Raw genomic sequence first — 6,542 nt, forward strand, 5'->3', positions numbered from 1 at the left:
ATCCACTCACTTCAGCCTCCCAAAGGCGTGGGATTGCAGGCTGAGCCACCGAGCCCGGCTAGAGATAGATAGTAATACAATAATAGTAGGGGATTTCAATACCCCGTTTTCTACAATGAACAGCTCTACCAGACAGAAAATAAGGAAACATGGACCTGAACTACCCTTTTTAACCTAACAGACATATCCAGAACATCCCATCTAGCAGCAGGAGAATACACATTTTTCTCAAGAGCACACGGAACTTCCTCCAGGATAGACCATATATGAGGTCACAAAGCACGTCTGAACACCTCTGGGAGGACTGAAATCATATCAAGTATCTTTTCTGACCACAGTGGTATGAAACTAGAAATCGGTACCAGGAGAAATCTTGGAAAATTAACAAATACTCAGAAATTAAACACCATGCCACTGAACAACCAATGGGCCAAAAAAGAAACAAAGAATATCTTGAAGACAAACAGAAATGGAAACAACATCCCAAAACTCACAGGACGCAGCAAAATTAGGTCTAAGAGGGAAATTTGCAGCAAGAGATGCCTATATTTCTGCAAAAAGCCTCTCTTCCTGCTGCTAGAAGCTTCTGGACTAGCCAGTTGGAATTCTGTAATCCCCATTACGTCAAAGTCATTCATTCTGAATAGCCAAGCCTCAGTCCACGTGAGTTGCGTGTGAGGCTAGACTTGAAACTAGACTCCTGTCAGCCTTCCCAGGACATTCTCTTTCATGTTCATTTTCCCCTCTTCACCATTCCAGTGGACTCTGGTGACCATTTTAGTAAAGACAATATATTGGGTGACGAAACTTACAGTCTTAGCCTACATTTCTCTGGGCGTTTTCTCATTTATATTTACTGCCTTCTCTGGAAGGGTAGATTCCGGGTGCCCAACTTTAATCCTGTTTCAATTAGGGTCCCAGCAGGTTACAGAAAGCCCATTGGGAAATCTTTAATATTCAAGAGATTAAGAAAGGGACTATATTGAGAGCTGTGACAGAATCAAGGGGTGTTGAGGGAACAAGGAATGGGAGCTGGAACTGTGGAACAGAAACACTCAAGGCCAAGATGGGAGGATTGCTTGAGTCCAGGAGTTTGAGACCAGAATACATATCACTTATTTTTAAGAGGAGCCATTGCCGGACAAGACAGCCACAGCCAGAGCCATGGTGAAGCCACGAGGGTGTGGGGGGGTAGAAATGACCAGGAAGCTGTCTTATCACACTCAAAGATTTCTTGCTTGTACCTTCCACTGGCCAAAGCTAAAGAAAAGCTAGAGGACAAGGAAGCCAGAGCAATAGTTTGTAGATGTCAGCGTACTGGACCCAGCACGGGACAGAGAAGGGTGGATTAAGACCTGGGGTGCAACATGGGAGATGGCAACCATCACAGACACCCAGCACGGCTTTCAGAAATGCATGTTCTAGGCCGGGCTCGGTGGCTCAGCCTGTAATCCCAGCACTTTGGGTGGCCGAGGTGAGTGGATTGTCTGAGCCTGCGGGTTCGAGACCCACCCGGTCAACTTAGTGAGACCTCACCTCTACAATCAGCAAAAAGTTAGCTGGGGGTGGTAGCACACACCTGTAGTTCCAGCTACTTGGAAGGCTGAGGCAGAAGGATCGCCGGAGCCCAGCAGGTCGAGGCTGCGGTGGCCATGAGCATGCCACTGCACTCCATTCTGGGCGACAGAGTAAGATTCCAACTCAAAACAAACAAACAAACAGAGAAATGCATGATCTAGACCTGCTTTATTGACAACATGCATTTTATACCTCTCCAGGCATACGTGGCTGTCAGAACTTAGAACATTTGCCTTTTCTTTCTAATTACCTCACCAGGTTCATCCTGAAATTATACCCTTTCCCCAGTGGTTATTTTTACTCGAGGAAACAGAACAGAGTTTCCCAGAAAATATCCTTCACCAGTTTCCAAATTCAATTTGTGAGGTGAGTTCTGACTCATCGCGCCGCACTATTTATAACGTTTCATGATATTTCAGGGAACTGATTATTCAATTTGCTTTGCCGTCTTCTCGCAAGCTGCTTCTCCTTGAGCTTTTCTTATAATTGTACATTGCATTACCATGGCAGATCTGTTTCGAAACACAATCCTCGGCAAGCCTGTGTTTTTACCCAGGGGAGCTATAATTAGAGTCTGCCATAGCTTATCTCCTGCTTAGTTCCAGAAAGGGTGGGTTTTGCCCAAGAGCCGTTTCCTGACCTTCAGGTCAAGTCAGGCTTAATTGGATTGGTTATTTTGGGAGAATACATATCACTTATTTTCCAAACAAAACAAAAAAAAAACCAAGGCAGGTAAAGATCTGCTGATTGCAGGGAGGGTGCGATGTTTACCAGAGTCAATGGAAGAGAGAGCTGCATCTTCTACCCTTTCCAGGTGGAAACAGACGCATCTGTCAGCCGGAGTAATGAACATTTATCCTAACTTTGCAAGTTCAGCCTCTAAGCTTCCCCTTCCGGTGCCGGGGGATCTGCCGCCACTTGAATCTGGGCGAGAGACCCATCTTGCCTCCTACTCCGGAAACCAGACGGCCCCTCGCCCTGACCCCCAGCAGCCTAACCTCAAGCAAAAAATGACCAGCCCTTGACCAAAACCATGCTTGCTTTGACTCTTCAGGGGTGCTGCAAAGACAGTGAAACGTATTCATCTGGTGGCTTGGCGACGACGGGCACAGTGACTTCAGATTGAGCGTGGCCTTGTGAACTGCACTCGTTTGCTCAGGGCAGGGGACGTCCGTCTGCCTCTAAGAGCCACCGAGTAGTAACATCCTGAATAAGACACCATCCAAACAACATGCCAACGTCAGTTATTTTATTTTATTTCTTTCTTTCTTTGAGTCAGAGTCGCACTCTGTCGCCCAGACTGGAGTGCAGTGGCCGCTCCCGGCCACCGCAGCCTCGACCTGCCGGGCTCCGGCGATCCTTCCGCCTCCACCTTCCGAGTAGCTGAAACTACAGGCGCGCGCCACCACGCCCGGCTGATTTTTGATTGATTGTAGAGATGAGATCTCGCCCAGTTGCCCAGGCTGGTCTCAAGCCCTCAGGCTCAAGCAATTCACGCACCTCAGCCTCCCAAAGCGCTGGGATGACAGACTGAGCCACCGAGACCAGCCTGACGTCAGTTATTGTGGAAGAGAATGGCCGAGATAAACGGAAGCACGTGCCTTTCAAGAGCTTTGTGACCAGCCTCGACCTGCTCTCCTGCTCTCCGGCACCCTGTCGCCTTACCCATCTCATGTCACTTCCCACCTTCCCCAAATCACTCCGTCCTTTCCGTTCCCAGACACAGTTCACGTTCCCATCACAGGAGCTTGGCCCTGGCTCTCCCCTCTCCTTGGATGCTCTTCCTCCACGAGGCTCTTTTCACTTCTTCCTGGTCAGCTCAGAAGTCCAGAGGCCACCACCCAGAGAGCTCTTCCTGATCGCCTCATTGAAATGTCCCCTCCTTCCCCCCAGCCCAGCACACACCTGTCTCACTGCTGTCCCTCTCCACACCCACTATTTCTCCCTAGCACTCAACAAATAAGCAAGGTCAAGTCAGGCATCTCCCTGCCCACTCTCCAAACGGTGGTTGCCACTTCTCATCCTGAGAGGCCGTCTTCATTCTGCAGCTGGAGAGCAGCAGGTGTTTGTTCCATTGCCCTGTCAGGTTGATCCGTGTTCTTGTCAGCAAAGACAGATCCTTGTTCTCGCAAACCCATTGCCAAACGATGAGAGGCCTGGTGTCCTTTCCTTTCCACCAGGTAGTTACTAGAATAAATGGCTGTGGCGTAAATAACAGCATCAGTTGGCTGATTGTTGCTGTTTCAGGACATGATGAAGGTCTGCTTTCAGGAAAGGAAGGCATTATTTATTTTCATGCCCCATTTTGACGTCCAGCAAGCTGCCTTGCATGAAACAGATGCCCAAAAATGTCTTTGTAAAATGCCTGAGTTGCGGCCGGGCTCAGTGGTTCAGCCTGTAATCCCAGCACTTTGGGAGGCCAAGACAAGTGGATTGCCCGAGCCTGCGTGTTCGAGACCCACCCGGGCAACTTGGCGAGACCTCGTCTCTACAATAAAATGAAAAAATCGCCGGTTGTGGGAGCGCATGCCTGTGGTTCCAGCTACTTGGAAGGCTGAGACAGAAGAATCGCCAGAGCCCAGCAGGTCAATGCTGGGGTGGCCGTGAGTGTGCCACTGCACTCCAGCCTGGGCAACAGAGTGTGAGACTCCGACTCAAAAAAAAAAAAAAAGACAATTTCCTTGTGTTGTGCCTTGATTAGTCATAATTGTATTTCTTAGGGATTGGGACAGACGTTAGAAGGGTCTTGAGCAGTTAATTATCCAGAAGTAAGATTCTCTTTTCCTTTTTTATCTAGGTGATATTTAAAAACCTTTCAAGTGGTTTCTATTACTAATGATTCATATGTTTGGGGGTGGGTTTTGCTCCTTACAGTTTTTTCCATATTTGACAAAAGATGGAATACTTAACATTGAATTTTAAAAGCATTACTACCCTTATTTTTAGTGAACATATAACATCAGCAACTGACTTGGGAATGAAATCAGGTTTCAGAGATTTTTCTGCTAAATCTTTCATAAATACAGTCTTCTTGGTATCCACGAGGCATTGATTCCAGGAACCCCTGCTGATACAAAAATCCACAGATGCTCAAGTTTCTGATATAAAATGGTACAGTATTTGCATCATTTAACCTACATGCAGCCTCCTGTATACCTTATTTATTTTTTAATTTTTACTTTAGGGATTTAGGGCAGGGCAACCCCCTTGGGTCTCCTCCCACTGTGGGAGCTTTTCTGTCCGCTCAATAAATCCTGCTTTCTAAAAAAAATAAATAAATAAAAGATGTGGGGTACAATTCAGGGTTAGGTATACAAATGGTCATTGTACAGGTAAAGTTTGGGCCTCACTTTGGTCCCCATGTCACCTGGTTTGAGATCAGGTACCCTTATTGATGAAGTCTGCCCATCACCCCGCTCCTTCCCCTGGCAGTTTCCCACTACTGCCTCTCCCTTTCTTATACTTTTATGATAATTGTTCAGGGTCCGCTTATGAGTGAGAACATGTGATACTCAGTCCTTTATTTCTATGATAGATCACTCAGTATTACAGACTCTAAATCCATCCAAATTGCTGCAAAGTTCATACTTTTGTCCTTTCTGGCTGTGTAATATTCCATCGTGTATATGTCCTCCTGTATACTTTAAATAATCTGTGGATTACTTAAAATACCTAATACAATGCAAATGCTCTGTAAATAGTAACATTGTATTGTCTTTTTTGTTTGTTTTTTTGGAGTCAGGTCTTAGTCTGTCACCCAGGCTGGAGTGCAGTGGTACCACCATGACTCACTGCAGCCTTGACCTCCTGGACTCAAACTACTATGCTGAGCTAATTTTATTTTTGTATTTTTTGTGGATATAAGATCTCATTCTGTTGCCCAGGCTGCTATATTGTCTTTTTTTTGAGTTGGAGTCTCACTCTGTCGCCCAGACTGGAGTGCAGTGACCGCTCCCGGCCACCGCAGCCTCGACCTGCTGGGCTCCGGCGGTCCTTCTGCCTCAGCCTTCCGAGTAGCTGGAACTAGAGGCCCGCGCTACCACGCCCGGCTGATTTTTGATTTATTGTAGAGATGAGGTCTCGCCAAGTTGTCCAGGCGGGTCTCGAACCCGCGGGCTCAGGCAATCCACTCACCTCAGCCTCCCAAAGGCGCAGGATTACAGGCTGAGCCACCGAGCCTGGCTCTTGTCTTTTTATTTGTACTATTTTTATTGTATTTTTTTCTCAATTTTTTCTATTCATCTTGGGTTGAATCCCTGGATGCAGAACCAGGAGATACAGAGGGCCAGCTGTATTCAAATTTCTTTAACCTCTAGTTTTTACAGTCCCACCCCCACCATTTTTTTAATATAGAAGGATAGTTAAGCCAAAGAAAAAAAAAAATGGCACCGAGAGCTCTAATGCTAACAAATATTTGTTTATGACTCAAGCGTGTATACAATGTTTTTGAATTGTGAGCTCTAACTAACTTCATACTACAAAACAACTAACTGCGTGAGCTAGGCTGATTTTGCTATTTTATAGATGGAGAAATTGAACCAGCTTCTGACAGAGCCAGGACTTAAACCCTTGTTTCTGGTGCCAAATAGATTTCTTTGTTAGCACAGGTTGTTGCTTTCTCTATATAATTTCAGGTTGGATGTCAACTCTCATTTCTTGTGTTGAAATTTCAATTTTCTGGCTGTGCACAGTGGCTCAAGTCTGTAATCCCAGCACTTTGGGAAGCTGAGGTGAGAAGATTGCCTGAGCCTGTGGGTTCGAGACCAGTCTGGGCAGCATGGTGAGACCTCGTCTCTATAATGAATCAAAGAATTAGACAGGCATGGTGGCGTGCGCCTGTAGTTCTGGCTACTTGGAAAGCTGAGACAGAAGGATCACTGGAGTCCAGCAGGTCGAGGCTGCGGTGGCCAGGAGCATGCCACTGCACTCCAGTCTGGGCAACAGAGTGAGACTCCAACTCAAAA

This window comes from Carlito syrichta, unplaced genomic scaffold, assembly GCF_000164805.1.
Source record: "Carlito syrichta isolate Samal-C Ts95f unplaced genomic scaffold, Tarsius_syrichta-2.0.1 Scaffold303038, whole genome shotgun sequence".
Classification (NCBI taxonomy): Eukaryota; Metazoa; Chordata; class Mammalia; order Primates; family Tarsiidae; genus Carlito; species Carlito syrichta.